Source organism: Triticum aestivum, chromosome 3D, assembly GCF_018294505.1.
Source record: "Triticum aestivum cultivar Chinese Spring chromosome 3D, IWGSC CS RefSeq v2.1, whole genome shotgun sequence".
In the NCBI taxonomy this organism is placed as follows: domain Eukaryota; kingdom Viridiplantae; phylum Streptophyta; class Magnoliopsida; order Poales; family Poaceae; genus Triticum; species Triticum aestivum.
The window spans coordinates 129944701-129962844 of NC_057802.1; positions in this window are offsets into that span (position 1 = coordinate 129944701).

Here is an 18144-nt window from a genome sequence, read left to right on the forward strand (position 1 = left end):
TGTCATCGACAAGCTTTCTAAAGTGGCTCATTTCCTTCCAATCAAAGAATCCATCACAGCAGCTCAGTTGGCAGAGCTATACACCTCCAGGATTGTCTCGTTGCACGGCATTCCACAATTGATTTCTTCAGATCGTGGAGGCATCTTCACTTCTAAGTTCTGGGACTCCTTCTAGAAGGCCACGTGCACCAACATTCGCTTCAGCACAGCTTTCCATCCTCAAACTAGTGGCCAAGTCGAGCGAGTCAATCAAATTCTTGAAGATATGCTCAGGGCTTGTGTCATTTCTTTTGGCATGAAATGGGAAGATTGTCTTCCATATGCCGAGTTCTCCTACAACAACAGCTTCCAAGCAAGTTCGGGCAAGGCCCCATTCGAAATTCTCTATGGAAGAAAGTGCCGTACTCCTCTCAATTGGTCAGAGACTGGTGAACGCCAACTTCTTGGAGATGACTTAATCACAGAGGCTGAAGAAATGTGTAAAGTCATCCGTGAAAATCTCAAAGCCGCGCAATCGCGCCAGAAGAGTTACTATGATAGTAAGCACCGTGATGTGGTTTTCGAGATCGGAGACCATGTCTACCTCCGCGTCTCTCCAATGAAAGGCACTCGTCGCTTCGGTATCAAAGGGAAGCTTGCCCCTAGATACGTGGGTCCTTTCAAGATCATTGGCAAAAGAGGCGACCACGCCTATCAACTTGAGCTTCCCTCCAACTTCGCGAACGTGCACGATGTGATCCATGTGTCACAGCTTCGCAAGTGCTTCAAGACGCCTGAGCGCACCATCAACTTCGAAGAGATTGACCTCCAAGAAGATCTGTCTTATCATGAGCACCCCGTTGCTATTCTTGAAGAAACTGAGCGCAAGACTCGCAACAAGTCAATCAAATTCCTGAAAGTGAAGTGGTCGCACCATTCCGACCGAGAAGCCACCTGGGAACGCGAGGACCACCTCCGTTCCGAATATCCGGAGTTCTTTTAGTCCTAGATCTCGGGACGAGATCCTCTCGTAGTGGTGGAGTGTTGTAACACCCCGGATGTAACTTTCCATATTTGTAACTCCAACTCTTGCCATTTTCGGCTATGTGTTATGATATTCCCTTCGTGGTCGGGTTTTGTCTTTCGTTTTGCATTTTGTTCATGTCATGTATCTCATATCATGTCATCATGCGCATCTCATTTGCATACGTGTTTCGTCTCATGCATCCGATCATTTTCCCCGTTGTCCGTTTTGCAATCCGGTACTCCCACCTCCTCCGGCGCACCCCTTTTCGTTTCTTTTCATGAGCGGGTGTTAAACGTTCTCAGAATGGACCGAGATTTGTCAAGTGGCCTTGGTATACCACCGGTAGACCACCTGTCAAGTTTCGTTCCATTTGGAGGTCGTTTGGTGCTCCAACGGTTAACCGGGCAACCGCAAAGTCCTTTTGTGTGTTGCAGCCAAACCCCCCACCAAACAGCCCAAAACCCCTCTAAGTCACTTCCATGATCTAGGTCGTTCAGTCACGATCGTGTGGGCGAAAACCGCACTCCATTTGGAGTCTCCCGAGGCGCCCCGCTCCTCCTCGCCGCCCATCGTCGCGTTCCCCGCCGCCGGCGCCTCCTCCCCGCTCCTCCTCGCCGCCCTCCTCTTCCCCTCCGTCTCCGGCAGCTCCGGCGACGAGCTCAGCCCGAGCCCGATTCCGGCGGCCCGATCCGATCTAGGGTTGACTTCTCTCCCCTCCCCGTTTTTCTGTCCTAAGATTTTTTTACATTATCTTGCTCTGTTCATTGCATCATAGCTCTCTGCATATAGCTCCGTTTCGTGCGTGTAATATATCGAAATGTTCGCCTCGAGATGCACTTCATTTTGTTCTATTATGCCATGTTCATTTGAGTCCATCATGATGCCCAAATCTCTGGTGCAAGAGTGCTAATTGCTGTTAACTGTTGTTACTGATCAGAACTTGAGGATTTGTTATTTTTGTTGCTATTGATGTGTGCATCTTATCGGCATGAGCTCTACAGGTGTTTTGATGTATGCCATGCCATCTTTACAGAGGTGTATGCCATGTATTTTTGTGATCTATGTGGTGACTAGCACAAGCATGCAAACTAGGCTTCGTGATGTTTTTGATTTCAGGGACAGTAATTTTGCCAAGTCTGTGACTGCTGTTATTTTGTTGCTATGTATCCATGTGGCTACAGAGAGATCCATGCTTATTTTGGAGATGTTCAGTAAGGATGTTTTGTAGATATAGTTGTGCTCTATCCATTCTTGCCCCTGTTTGCAATTATGGAGTGCCATAGCATGACTCAATCTTGCTCTACTTTTGCTATAAAATGTTCCTGGCAGATTGTTTACGTGTTATTCAATTTTGCCAAGGTTGTTGTAGTTGTTTCATACATGCTATGTATTTGCTCTTGCCATGGATAGCTTCACAACGATACCTTCTTGCTGTAGGTATGCTTGTTTTATCATGTATTGCCTTGTGGTGAGTACATCAAGCTCACCAAGATGCCCTCATAATGTTTGTTTCTGCCATGCTCTGTTTTCTGCTAAGTCTGAAACCTGTTAACGAAACTTGCTATGTTTACATGGTTGCCATCATATCTTCTGGTCCTTTTTGGCTTATGGTCACTAAGGTACTTTTGTTCTATGCATTTAGTAGATTCATGCCATGCCTTGTTTTTCTATGTTACGTTCCTGTAGCATGTTGATTTCTTGCTCTGAACATTGCTGCCTGATGCTGTTTCTGCCATGTCGAGTAATTTCACCAAGTCTGTGAACCCGATATCTTTTGCACTTTTGCCATGCTTATTTGAACCTGCTGTGGTGTGATCTAGCCATAGCTCAGTGTTCATCTTTTATCAAGCATCTCCTGTAGATTACTGGCATATGCTTTGTTGCTATGTTGGAGTGCTGTAGTGTCGTGGAATTGTCACGACAGATGTCCTCAAGCTAGGACTTAGTCGTGGAGCCATCGCCGCTAGGAAGCTTGAAGGGGTTAAACGGGACAAGGAACACGAGGGTTTATACTGGTTCGGCCCCTTACGGTGAAGGTAAAAGCCTACGTCCAGTTGAGGTGGTATTGATTAGGGTTTCGATGACCAGGGAGTTTAACTGCTATGCCCGGCTCTCGATGAGATCTTTCTTATCCTTAAACTGCTGCCGGGTCGTCCCTTTATATAGAGAGGTTGACGCCCAGCAGCTCTCAGAGTCCCGGCCGGCTCATAAAAGTGTCTGGCTCGGACTCTCAACTATTCTTGTTTTACACTACAAGTCTCGCCATACGGCGGTTTATCACTACGGGCCTTAAGCCGTCTCCGGGTCTTAAGCCCATCTTTGGCCCACCGTCTTTAAGCTTGGCGCCGGGCTTCAAGTGACGACCCTTATGAGTAACCCGGCCCTTTCTGGCGGGTGACTCTAAGGTTTATATCCTCAACATTAGGCCCCAGATTGATTTGAGCCGGCTCGTGTCAATCTTCAATTCTTTCGACAGAAAATCTCCGGCTTACAATTGTGTAAAGGCCATAACCCGGCGTGACATCATCCTCTGGACTCCGGGTAATCCGCCGTGACGTCATCTTCCATTTAGTCCATTTTTTATTCCACCAGATCCGCAACGGATCTTATCTTTACTGCCATCCCGAAAATCGAGGCGCCTCTCGGGCGAGATAACCGCGCCGTGGCCTCCTCGTTTCTCGCGCCCACTTATGAGTTTGGCCTTATAAATAGCCCGACCCTCGGGTCTTTCTCATTCTCCCCCTTCTGTCGTCTCCTTCCTCTCGCTGCTCCGTGCTGCTCGAGCTCCGCCGCCGCCGCCGCCGCAATAGAGCTCTGCATCCTCGTCGTCCTTGGCCGCTGCATCACCCTGAACCGTCCAGAGAACCGCGGCGAACCCCTGCATCCGTAAGTTCCTTCCTCCTCGTAGGATAGATCTACGTTAAGCTCCTGCTGTTCTTCCATGTTCTTCACCGTCGCCCACGAGTTCTTGGTAGTTTTCATTTTTACTGCCTCTTCTTAATCTTAAGATAGCATAGAACCAACGCGGCGGCTGTTTGACACTCATTTCAAATGCAAGTAGACCTCTTTTGACTGCATAAAGGCCCCGTTCGAGCCCAAGAACTTCCCTCGCGTCTGTTTTTAGGTCTAGAAACTTTCCTTTTAGCCGACCGTTTTGATCCAAATTATTTACTGCAATGTGTGAAAACTGTTTTCACTACACTTAGTAAAAAACTGCACCCGTTGAGTCATGGCGGTTTACATTTCCGGTTTAAAGAAACCACGCGCCGTAGGACCTTCCGGCTCAAAGGAGGCCATGTGCCATAAAATTTTCCGGCTTATCTGTGACAAGGTCGTAGACAATCGAATTACTCTTAATACCTCCAGCGGCTTAGATAACACGATGCACCTAGATATATGTCATTAGTCCCCTCCATAAGCCGCCACTTTAACACTGAACTGTAAATTTCCTCCGGCTTATAACTAAACCGGGCATGTTTCCTTTTATCATAGGCTTCCGACTTTCACCATGCCTCCCAAAGCTCCTAAAGCACCCATCACTTGCAATTGGATGAGGTCCAACGTCACCGACGAGACCTTAACGGATTTCATGAAGTCAGGTTACCTGCCCAAAAAGGACGTCATGTCCTACCGTGCCCCCGACCCATCAGAGGAGAGACCACAGCCGAGGGACGGGGAAGTGGTAGTTTTTGCGGATCATATGAGCCAGGGCTTCGCACCGCCCGGCTCAAAGTTCTTCAGAGATGTGCTGAATTTCTTCGACCTGCGGCCTCAAGACATAGGACCCAACTCGGTGTCAAATATATACAATTTCCAAGTGTTCTGTGAGGTCTACCTTGGAGAAGAACCCAGCCTGCTGCTCTTCAGAGAGCTCTTCTACCTGAATCGTCAGAACGAGTGCGCCAATGGGCCAAGCTTGGAACTTGGTGGCATCTCCATCCAGCGACGGACGGACTGCCTTTTCCCTTACGCCGAGCCGCCAAGCCACCCAAAAGACTGGAACCAGACGTGGTTCTATTGCCAAGACACGTCGCCGGCTGACGAGAGCCCGCTGCCCGGCTTTCGGCCTTCACGTCTGGAACCAACTCATCCTCTGTCTGACAAGTTAACTCAAGCGGAGCGCCAACCTCTGCTCCGCACCATCAACAAGATAAAGGCTCTCCTGGGCAATGGTCTCAACGGAATTGATCTGGTCCGGGTCTGGATCTCGTGGCGGGTGATCCCCTTGAGCCGCCGCCCCGGCTTAATGTGTGAATACACAGGCCGGAAAGATGACCCCCTGCGACACAGCCGCAACGATCTTCCTGAAGACGTTGCTGAAGACATGACCAAGGCACTTTTAAATGAGAGCTTGGCAGACTGCGGGAGGACCGGGCTAGCCCCCTTCTGCAAGACCAACCCAGCCCCAGCGGTAAGCCGCTGATCTGAACATTTTATCTTCTTCTGTAGATATCCTTCACCTGAATTTTTAAGAAATCATCATTGTATTTTTCAGGCTGATGACAAATTCTGGAAGGTCAAATATGACCATGAGGTGGCCAAGAAGGCCAGGAAGGCTAAGAAAGCCGCCAAGAGAGCCGCTCCCTGCAAGAAGGGAAGTAGGCCTACTGCTTCAGAGCTGCTGCAACTGAGCGACAGCTCCGAGTCAGAGGTAACCCCTGAACCTGTAATCTCTTGTTGTATTTATTGTTTATTTCTGTCCACCTTATCAATACTGTTCATCAACAGGATGACACCGGAGCAAGTAACCCGGTGGTTGAAGAGGCAATGATACTTTCCTCCGACTCGGAGCCCTTGCCAAGGCTGAAAGTCCGAAGGGTAACCCGGAAAGTAAGATTTTCTCATCCTTTAGCTTATCAAGATCCTCAATTTCTTTTGAAGCAACAGACTCATGAGAGCCGGCGGCACACCCGGACCAACAAGGACGCTGACCTCTCCTTCGGCTTACCCGACGCATCGAGGAAACGCCGAACCGAGGTTCTCTCCAACTTGTACCCTTTTCATCCTTTGGCGGGTGTTATACGTCAACCGCTCAGCTCTTCTGATCCAAACTATCAGGAAACCTCACCCTCCTCTGGTGACTCAATGCAATCAAGCCTGCCGGCCTTCAAGACCGTACCCGGGTAATAATGATCATCTCTTGTTGTGCTCATCTTTGCTCATACCTTTGTACTAACCTTTTTTTGTCCTTTCAGTGCCCAGGCAAAGCTCACCAAGAGGGCGAAGATGACCAAGCCGGTCGAAGAGCCGGACTTGCCTGAACCGGAGGTAGCAGCTCAAGAACCGCCAGCTGCCTCCGCTCCCGAAGCCACCCCTCCAACTGACAAGGCAAATGCAGAAGCCTTTGCTAATCCGGAGACCCCCAGCTGTGCTCAGCTGGTCAATGATCCGGATGTGGTAATCACCCGGACGGAGTTTGTTGAGCCGGGGAGACCTACTGTATTGGCCAAGTGCTCCGCCAAGGAGGAGTTGCTACAGCACCGCCGGGTTAATCTGGACCTCACCGACTACGCCAATCTGAACATCGGAGAGATCGTCTCCGGCTATGTCAGCCATGTGCACAAGAGCCGGGATGTAGAGATCGGCATGGTGAACCAGATTCAGCAGAAGTCTGAGGTACTACTCTCCTTTCTTCTTGCTTACTGCATAGTTATGCTATTATTCTTACCATACTCTAGCCCCCAAGTCTACGACTTATGATAGAATATGTTGTAGACTTAAGTTCTGGCTTACTCGCTTGAACCGGCAATCTGTAAATAGAAACGTTCGATATGCATTAGCCCCCAAGTGCCAAGTGTCTTTGCTTGGAAAGTGCTTGGGACTTTAAAATTGCATAATAACTGTTTATCCTATAACCCGGAAATTATGCAGGCTGCTTGCAAGAAGTTTGAAGCTGACATCTCCGATCTGAAGACCCGGCTGAGGATGCAAGAAACTGAGACCCGGAAGGCCAATGCCAAATTTGTGTCCAGTATTGCTGCACAAGAAAAGCTGAAGACGGACTTTGATGCTGAACGGAAAGCTTGGGCCGAAGAGAAGGCTACTCTGGTGAACCGGGCCGAACAGGCGGAGAAGGCTCTGACAGAGAAGACCGCCGAACTCTCCGGCTTAAAACGCCAAGTGTCCCAGATGGTTGCCGCAATCTTCGGTAAGTCATTCCACCGGCTTTCGTCCAGTTTAAAAAATTTATGTCTCATAACCCATCATTGCCGACGGCTTATCTTACTCTGTTACACAGGTCCCAGAAGCGCCAACCTCAACCAAAGCGTGGTGACCAAGCTGAAGGTCGTGTACACCCTGGTGGAGCAACTCCACACCGGGTCACAGCGCGCCTTGGCCGTGGTGGCCCTATTCAATGAGGTGCCGACTCATCTGGCGGAAGTTCTTCGCCGGCTTGCCGTTCTTCCCCAACGTGTCCAAGAGCTGCGGCGGGCCTCTGCAAGAGCCGGAGCTATCGCCGCTCTGAGCCGGGCCAAGGCGTTCCTTCCAGAGTTAGACCCGGCGGACATTGGCCTCGGCTATCCCAGTTTCAAGGAAGACGGCACACCCTTCGACCAAAGGGACTTTGCAGCCTGCGTGAAGATCGTGCGCCCGGTGGCCACCCTCATTGGAAACGACACAGATCTAACCAAGTACCAGCCAGGTTACAATGCAGAAAATCAGAGGATCCCCACTCCGCGTTATGAAGCTATCAGCTTAGTCCCGCCAGCTCGTAAGCACACCTTCGCCCCGGAGATTGACCCGTCCAGGTTAATTGACGAGGAAGCTCAATTTGAAGCTCTGAGCGGCATTGACTGGAAGTCGTCAACTTTCCAGGTCTTGGGAACAGCCGGAGGAGAGGGATGAGCTGGAGACTTCAACTCAGCAAGCATCGTAGCTCTGCAGGCGGCTTATTAAACAATGCTTCACCCTTTTGGACTCGATGAGTCTTGTAATAGAGTAGGACCAACACTTTAACTTTGTCGTGCCATCGTGCACGCGTTGAATGCTGAAGTCCATTGAAGTTATCTCCTTTATATTTCCCCGGGTCATAATTGATCATTCATTTTCCTTAAGCTCAAATAGTTGCCTTTAACTATCCTGCATAGAAGGACAAATCACAAGTCTCTAGGCAGCTTACCGCACTGAGAATCATAGTTTTAGATATATAACCCGGAATATGAATCAAAAAAGACTGGTCCTCAATTATGTCCTTAATATAGCCGTAATAACACACTTATCGACCTGCAAGCACACTTCCGGCTTAGATAACCCGGGTAATAAGGCTGGTACCTCAATTCTGGTTTACCAGTCTTAATAACACCGATTATATTCGCCTAGTACTATAAATCAAAGTTAAGCCGGCAAAGTGAGACCCGCCGTGCACACCTGAAATAATTAGAAGAACTCACTATAAATCCGAAGAACTTAGGGGCTTCCGGTTCAAATATGACCAGAAACCCGTCCCAAAGGGGTTATGCTAGGATTCAAATGCAATCATATAGCCCCCAGTGGGTGTGGCGATGCCAATCAAGAGGGTACCGATAGCTATGTTCTCTTTGGTTCGAATACGACCCATGTTTGAACAGGAAGCCCCCAAATGACCTTAAGAATTGTTTAACGACGCTGATTCGAATACGATCCATGTCGGTTCCCAAAGGGGTTAAACTATGATTCAAATATGATCAAAGAAAACTCCCCAATGAGCTCGGCACTTTGCCAATCAAACGGGTATCGACAGCTATGCTCTCTTTTGTTCGAATACGACCTATGTTTGAACAGGAAGCCCCCAAATGACTATATTGTGTATGGCTAGATTTGAATACGATCATAAGCCGGATCCTCCTTCAAGTTATCACATGATCTTGTAATGAAAACAACACATTCATCTTTGGAGGAGAAAAAAGAACAGAGGTCATGCTTTATTGCTTATCATAATATATACATGGCTTAGAGAAATATGTACATTATGAGAGCCGGTGGCTCAAGTGTAATAAGGCCGAAGCTGAGCTATGTTCCACGGCCGACGGGTCTCTTCCTCCGACTTACGTGAATCTTTGTGCTCCCGAATGTCAATGAGGTAATATGACCCGTTGTGCAAATTCTTGCTGACCACAAAGGGCCCTTCCCAAGGCGGGGATAGCTTGTGCGCATCTGTTTGATCTTGGATGAGCCGGAGCACCAGATCGCCTTCCTGGAAGACCCGGGATTTAACCCGGCGACTATGATAACGGCGCAGTTCGTGTTGATAAATTGCTGAGCGAGCTGCTACCACATCACGCTGTTCGTCCAACAAGTCAAGAGCATCTTGGCGCGCCTGTTCATTATCCACCTCAACATAAGCCGCCACTCGAGGTGAGTCATGACGGATATCACTGGGGAGGACTGCTTCCGCTCCATAAACCATGAAGAAAGGCGTGAAACCTGTAGACCTGTTACGAGTAATGTTGATGCTCCACAACACGGAGGGTAACTCCTCCACCCAACAACCCGGCGTCCGTTGTAAAGGGACCAAAAGCCGGGGTTTGATGCCTTTCAGAATCTCCTGATTAGCCCTCTCAGCTTGACCATTGGATTGAGGGTGAGCCACTGATGAAACATCAAGTCTAATATGTTCTCGTTGACAAAACTCCTCCATGGCGCCTTTGGATAGATTGGTACCATTGTCAGTTATAATGCTATGTGGGAAGCCAAAACGAAAGATCACCTTTTTCATAAACTGAACCGCCGTGGCTGCATCACACTTGCTAACTGGCTCCGCTTCAACCCACTTGGTAAATTTGTCAACTGCCACCAAGAGGTGGGTCTTCTTATCCTTGGACCTTTTAAAAGGCCCAACCATATCAAGCCCCCAGACCGCAAAGGGCCAAGTAATTGGGATCATCCTCAGCTCCTGAGCCGGCACATGAGCCTGTCGCGAGAACCTTTGGCAACCATCACATTTGCTGACCAAGTCCTCCGCATCAGCATGAGCCGTCAGCCAATAAAAACCATGACGAAAAGCCTTGGCCACAAGAGACTTTGAGCCGGCGTGATGGCCACAATCCCCTTCATGAATCTCACGCAAGATCTCTTGACCTTCCTTAGGGGAGACACAACGCTGGAACGCTCCCGTAACACTGCAGCGATGCAACTCACCATTGACAACAATCATTGACTTAGACCGCCGGGTTATTTGTCTGGCCAAAGTTTCATCCTCAGGCAAATCTCCCCGGGTTATGTAAGCCAGATAGGGCACTGTCCAGTCCAGGATGGTGTGGAGAGCCGCCACCAGTCGCGCCTCCGGGTCAGGGACAGCCAAGTCTTCCTCTGTAGGCAACTTAACAGAAGGGTTATGCAGGACGTCCAGGAAAATATTAGGCGGCACCGGTTTTCGCTGAGAGCCCAGCCTTCTTAAAGCATCAGCCGCCTCGTTCTTCCTGCGATCGATGTGCTCTACTTGGTAACCCTGAAAGTGCCCCGCAATGGCATCAACTTCGCGGCGATAAGCCGCCATGAGAGGGTCCTTGGAGTCCCACTTTCCTAATACTTGTTGAGCCACCAAGTCTGAGTCGCCGAAGCACCTTACCCGGCTCAAGCTCATCACCTTAGCCATCCGAAGACCGTGGAGCAAGGCCTCGTACTCAGCTGCATTGTTGGTGCAAGGAAACATCAATTGTAGCACATAATGGAACTTGTCACCTTTAGGGGAAGCCAATACGACTCCAGCCCCCGAGCCCTCCAATTGCCTGGACCCATCGAAGTGAATAGTCCAATTATCGGGCACTTGTAGCTCTGTCCAACATTGATGAAATCCACCAAGGCCTGAGACTTAACAGTAGTGCGTGGCACGTATTTCAGACCATGAGGTCCGAGCTCTATAGCCCACTTAGCCACTCTCCCTGTGGCCTCTCGGTTTTGAATGATATCCCCAAGGGGCCAGAACTGACCACAGTGATGGGGTGACCCTGAAAATAATGCTTAAGCTTCCGGCTTGCCATGAACACACCATAAACAAGCTACTGCCAATGCGCATACCGCTGCTTGGACTCAATGAGTACTTCGCTGACATAATAAACCGGCCGCTGAACCGGATGCTCCTTACCCTCTTCCTTGCGCTCCACCACCACGGCCACACTGACGGCTCGTGTGTTAGCAGCCACATACAGTAATAAAGGCTCCTTGTCAACCGGAGCAGCAAGGACTGGGGACTCGGCCAGCTGCCTCTTCAAATCCTCAAAAGCAGTATTAGCTGCATCATTCCAGACAAAGTCATCAGTTTTCTTCATCAATTGATATAATGGCATGGCCTTCTCCCCCAAACGGCTTATAAAACGGCTTAAAGCAGCAATACAACCCGCCAAGCGCTGGACGTCGTTTATGCACGCCGGCTTAGCCAGAGAGGTGATTGCCTTGATCTTCTCCGGGTTAGCTTCAATACCTCTGTTAGAAACCAAGAAACCCAAGAGCTTGCCTGCAGGAACACCAAAAACACATTTGGCCGGGTTAAGCATCATCTTGTAGACCCGTAGGTTATCAAAGGTTTCCCTCAGATCATCTATCAAGGTTTCCTCCTTCCTGGATTTAACCACAATATCATCCACATAAGCATGAACATTGCGCCCAATCTGGTTATGAAGACAGTTCTGCACGCAACGCTGGTAAGTCGCCTGCGCACTCTTGAGTCCAAAGGGCATAGACACATAGCAGAAGGCTCCAAAGGGAGTGATGAAAACCGTCTTCTCCTGGTCCTTAACTGCCATCTTAATCTGATGATATCCAGAATAAGCATCCAAGAAACTTAAATGCTCACAACCCGCCGTAGCATCAATGATTTGATCAATACGGGGAAGGGCAAAAGGATCAGCCGGACACGCTTTGTTCAAGTCCGTGTAGTCCACACACATCCGCCAGGTGCCGTTCTTCTTGAGCACGAGCACCGGGTTAGCTAACCACTCTGGGTGAAAGACTTCAACGATAAACCCGGCCGCCAAGAGCCGGGCCACCTCTTCACCAATAGCTTTCCGCCTCTCTTCATTAAATCGCCGAAGGAATTGCCTGACCGGCTTAAATTTCGGATCAACATTGAGAGTGTGCTCAGCGAGTTCTCTAGGTACACCTGGCATGTCAGAAGGCTTCCATGCAAAAATGTCCCTATTCTCACGGATGAACTCGATGAGCGCGCTTTCCTATTTTGGATCCAGATTGGCACTGATGCTAAACTGCTGAGATGAATCACCTGGAACGAAATCAACAAGTTTAGTCTCATCAGCCGACTTAAATTTCGTTGCCGGCTCATGCTCCGTAGTCGGCTTTTTCAGAGAGGTCATATCTGTTGGGTCAACATTGTCCTTGTAAAACTTCAACTCTTCCGTTGCGCAAACAGATTCTGCATAAGCCGCATCGCCTTCCTCACACTCCAAGGCTACCTTCCGGCTGCCGTGAACCATAATGGTCCCATTATGACCCGGCATCTTGAGCTGTAAATACACGTAACACGGTCGTGCCATGAACTTGGCGTAAGCCGGCCACCCAAATATGGCATGGTACGGACTTCTTATCTTAACCACCTCAAAGGTCAAATTTTCCACCCTGTAGTTGTGCTCATCTCCAAAGGCCACTTCCAACTCGATCTTGCCGACTGGATAGGCCGACTTACTAGGTACCACACCATGGAAAATAGTGTTTGACTGGCTGAGGTTCTTATCAATCAACCCCATACGACGGAACGTCTCATAATAGAGGATGTTGATGCTGCTGCCTCCATCCATGAGCACCTTAGTGAACTTATATCCTCCCACCCGAGGAGCCACCACCAAGGCCGAGTGACCCGGATTATCCACCCGGGGAGGGTGATCCTCCCTACTCCACACTATAGGCTGCTCAGACCACCGCAAGTAGCGTGGAACCGCGGGCTCAACAGCATTCACAGCCCTCTTATGAAGCTTCTGATCTCGCTTACACAGACTGGTGGTAAACACATGATACTGTCCACCGCTAAGCTGCTTTGGATTAGTCTGATAACCCCCCTGCTGCTGTTGATGACCCTGGCTAGACTGCTGATTAAAGCCCCCTTGACCGTTCTGAGGATTAGAATTTGAGCCGCTGCCCGGGCCATGAAAACCGCCGGCGCCTGGGCCACCGCCCGGGCCATTGTTGTTGTTAAAGGCATTGGAATTTTTGAAGGCCTTTATGATTGCACAATCCTTCCATAGATGAGTAGCTGGCTTCTCTCTAGAGCCATGCCTTGGACAAGGCTCATTCAACAGTTGCTCCAGCGTCGGGCCTGACCCGCCGGCTCGGGGAGGGGGCCTCCCCTTGCGTCGCTGGTTAGTACCCTGTGAGCTGGCGTTGGCTACGAACTCTAGGCTGCCGTCGGCCTTGCGCTTGCCACCTCCTTGGTTCCCCGGGTTATGCTGGGAACCCTTGCCATTGTCGTTCTTCTTTCCCTTCCCTGTCCTTTCATCATCTGAAGCGGGGTCCTTGGTACAATCAGAATCGGCGTACTTGACGAGAGCCGCCATCAGTGTACCCATATCACTGCAGTCGCGCTTAAGCCGCCCGAGTTTCATCTTTAGGGGCACGAAACGACAATTCTGTTCTAACATTAAGACTGCAGAGCCGGCATCCATCTTATCAGATGAATGTATTATCTCCTTAACCCGGCGAACCCAGTGTGTCGTAGACTCTCCCTCCTGCTGCTTACAGTTAGTCAAATCCACAATTGACATAGACTGCCTACAGGTATCCTTGAAATTTTGGATGAACCGGGCTTTTAGCTCAGCCCAAGACCCGATGGAATTCGGTGGTAGCCCTTTCAACCAAGTGCGGGCAGTCCCATCTAACATCATGGTGAAGTACTTGGCCATTGCCGCTTCACTGACTTCCAGCAGTTCCATGGCCATCTCGTAACTCTTGATCCAGGCTGCGGGTTGTAAGTCAGCTGTGTAATTAGGCACCTTCCTAGGGCCTTTGAAGTCCTTGGGTAGACGCTCATTGCGGAGAGCCGGCACCAAGCAAGGGACACCTCCAGTCCTGGTAGGGATACCCACATCGACGGAAGCCGTCGGATAAGCCGGGGGAGTCTGGTAAGCCGTCAACTGAGGCACCTGCTCCGCCTCTTGCCGCGCTCTGTCTTGGTCTGCTGCGTGAAAGGCTCCGTTATGAGCCGGGCCATGGCCAGGGGGCGGGTCAAGGCATCGGACGTTACTTGAGCTAGTTGCTGAGACCATGTGTCTACTGTAACTCGGGCTCCGACCTGGACGAGGGGTCGAGAGGATCCTATCCCGGCTGTAAGAGTACGCCTCTTGCTGCGCCAGTGCTGTCTGAAGGAGTTCCCTGACCCGGCGGGTTTCAATAGCCGTCGGAGAGTCGCCGTCAATTGGGAGGGCTGCCAGTCGCGCTGCTGCGGCGACCATGTTCTCCAGCGGGTTAGCATAATGACCCGGTGGTATTGGCACGTATTGAGGCGGGGCAGGGTTCACCCGGGGAGGCCCCATCACTTGTGGCTGAACAGGGGGCCCAGACCCGGGCACTATGATCCCTGGCGGGTTACTAGACCCTGCACCTGGCGTGTTGAAGAGGTTTCGTGGATCGTAAACCGGAGGGAGTCGAGATTGGGCCTTTTGATGCCTCCTTCTCATGACCTCATTGGACGCGTTCTGATCCATCGTGAGCCGGAAGGACTGTGCCTGAATCAACTGAGTTTGGGCGTCGAGGGCCGCCCTCTCCGCAGCCATCCTGATCCCTTCTGCTGCCAGATCCTCTTTGGCTTTCACTAGATCTAACATTAACTGCGCCACCTCCGCGTCAAGCTGAGCTTGATCCGTCGGGTCAACCGCGGCGGTCAACAGGGCCTTCATCTTGTCCATGAGATCCATCAGCACCTGAGCCGGCGAGGGCACCGGGTTTCCTGCCCCAGCAGCAGGGTTCTGAACAGGCTGCGCACCGGCCATGAAGATTCCGACCCGGCTCGGCGGCTCAAACGGGTCCGGAATACTGTCACCATCGGAACAACCCATGAGCCTACCATCTTGAAGTTGATACAACGAGTTTGACTCGCCGTCAGAGCCGGCGGCCGTCTCATCACCAGATCCAGATCTGCCAGAGTGCCCTCCATGGACACATCCCACAAAAACATGCCTCAAGGCAGGCAGGGCCCGGGCGGGTCATGCGCGCTGAGCCGTCTCGATGAGATGGGCGCAGAGATCCGGCTCAGGGCCCGGCTCACCGATCTTACCAATGAAAACATGAATTCCGCCGAAGGGGACCCGGTACCCGTACTCAATTGAACCGGCGTCGGGGCCCCAGTTTGCATCGTCGATGTAGAGCTTGCCGCGACGACTCTTGGTCATCCGGCCCACAGCGTATCCCTTGAGCCCTTCGAAGCTGCCCTTCAAGAACTCGAATCCACCGTGCGCTGGCCCCACGGTGGGCGCCAACTGTCGTGGAATTGTCACGGGAGATGTCCTCAAGCTAGGACTTAGTCGTGGAGCCATCGCCGCTAGGAAGCTTGAAGGGGTTAAACGGGACAAGGAACACGAGGGTTTATACTGGTTCGGCCCCTTACGGTGAAGGTAAAAGCCTACGTCCAGTTGAGGTGGTATTGATTAGGGTTTCGATGAGCAGGGAGCTTAACTGCTATGCCTCGCTCTCGATGAGATCTTTCTTGTCCTTAAGCCGCTGCCGGGTCGTCCCTTTATATAGAGAGGTTGACGCCCAGCAGCTCTCAGAGTCCCGGCCGGCTCATAAAAGTGTCCGGCTCGGACTCTCAACTATTCTTGTTTTACACTACAAGTCTCGCCATACGGCGGTTTATCACTACAGGCCTTAAGCCGTCTCCGGGTCTTAAGCCCATCTTTGGCCCACCGTCTTTAAGCTTGGCTCCGGGCTTCAAGTGACGACCCTTATGAGTAACCCGGCCCGTCTCGCCAACTATTGCTTCTACGACTATCGCTATCGCTTAGTGATAAAGTAAAGCAATTACATGGCGATTGCATTTCATACAATAAAGCGACAACCATATGGCTCCTGCCAGTTGCCGATAACTCTGTTACAAAACATGATCATCTCAATCAATAAAATTTAGCATCATGTCTTTACCATATCACATCACAACATGCCCTGCAAAAACAAGTTAGACGTCCTCTACTTCGTTGTTGCAAGTTTTACGTGGCTGCTTCGGGATGACCAAGGACCGTTCTTACCTATGCATCAAAACAACAACAATTTTTCGTCAAGTATGTGTTGTTTTAACCTTCAACAAGGACCAGGCGTAGTCACACTCAATTCAACTAAAGTTGGAGAAACTGACACCCACCAGCCACCTGTGTGCGAAGCACGTCGGTAGGACCAGTCTCGCGTAAGCGTACGCGTAATGTGGGTCCGGGCCGCTTCATCCAACAATACCGCAGAATCAAAGTATGACATGCTGGTAAGCAGTATGACTATTATCGCCCACAACTCATTTGTGTTCTACTCATGCATATAACATCTACGCATAGACCTGGCTCGGATGCCACTGTTGGGGAACGCAGTAATTTCAAAAAAATTCCTACGCCCACTGTCGTGGAATTGTCACGGCAGATGTCCTCGTGTAAGGACTTAGTCGTGGAGCCATCGCAGTTAGGAAGCTTAAAGGGGTTAAACGGGACAAAGGACACGAGGATTATACTGGTTCGGCCCCTTACGTTGAAGGTAAAAGCCTACTCCACTTGAGGTGGTATTGCTTAGGGTTTCGTGACCAGGAGCTAAACCGCTCTGCTTGGCTATCGATCTGATCTTACTTGTCCTGAACCGCCGCCGGGTCGTCCCTTTATATAGAAAGGTTAACGCCCAACGGCTCTCAGAGTTCCGGCCGGCTCATAAACTGTGTCCGGCTTGGACTCTTAACTATTCTTGCCTTACACTACAAGTCATGCCACAATGGCGGTTTACCACTATGGGCCCTAAGTCGCCTCTGGGCCTTAGACCTATTACTAAACCGCCATCCTTAACCTGTCCTTGGGCTTCTGAACGAAGAGCCGTTGCAACGTAACCCGGCCCATCTTGGGCGGGTTACACCGCTAGCTATATCCTCAACATTAGGCCCCAGATTAATTTGAACCGGTTCATGTCAATCTTCAATATCTTAAGGAAAAATCTTCCGGCTTCTGTTTGCGCGAAGGTTATAACCCGCCATGATGTCATCCTCTAGATTCTTGGTAACCCGCCGTGACGTCATCCGCCATTAATGCATGTTCTGCCCAACGTATCTCAATGGATCCGTATCTTTAATAATTATCCCGAAAATCGAGGCGCCTCAACAGCTGGATAATCATGTCTTCAGCCTCCTCGTTTCTCGTGCCCACTTAACAGCCGTCCCTTATAAATAGGCCCGACCGGGTCCTCTCTCACTCTTCCCTTTCCATCGTCTTCCTCCTCTCAATGCCTCAGAGCCCGAGCCCCGCCGCCGCCGCCGCGCCTCTCGTCTTCCTCACCTCGGCCGCTGCATCAACCTGAGCTAGTCCAGAGAACGGCGGCGACTCTCCGCAGTGAACCTACAACTGTAAGTCCTCTTCTTCTCAAATGTCAGATCCGCATTAGGGTTCCGTGTTCCTCCCTGTTCTTCGTAGTTCATCTCAGCTCTTTTATAGTTCTTCCACCGCGACTTCTTTTGATTCGAAAAACAGTACAGAACTCCTGCGGTAGTGGTTTCGCACCCATTTCCAATACTAGCAGATCCCTTTTGCTTGCAAAAAGACCTCATTAGAACTTATGAACTTCTGTGTGCCAGTTTTTAGGTCTAGAAAATTTTCCTTTCTAGACGACCGTTTGATCCAAAATAATTACTGCAACCTGTGAAACTTGTTTGTGCAACACTTAGGCAAAAATTGCATCTGTTAGCTATGGCGGCTCATATCACCGGCTTAAAAAAGGCGATGCTTCATGAATATTCCGGGTTATCCATAGCGGAGTCAAATAACTTAATTGCTCAGGATATCCATAGCGGCTTAAATAACCTGACACAACTGGCCATATATCATTAGGCCCCTTCATAAGCCGCCACCTTAAATACTGAACCAAAATTTTCCTCCGGCTTAAATTTGAACCGGAAATTTTATTTTGTTATAGGCTTCCATCCTTCACAATGCCGCCCAAGACTCCCAAGGCGCCCATTACATGCAACTGGGTTAAATCCA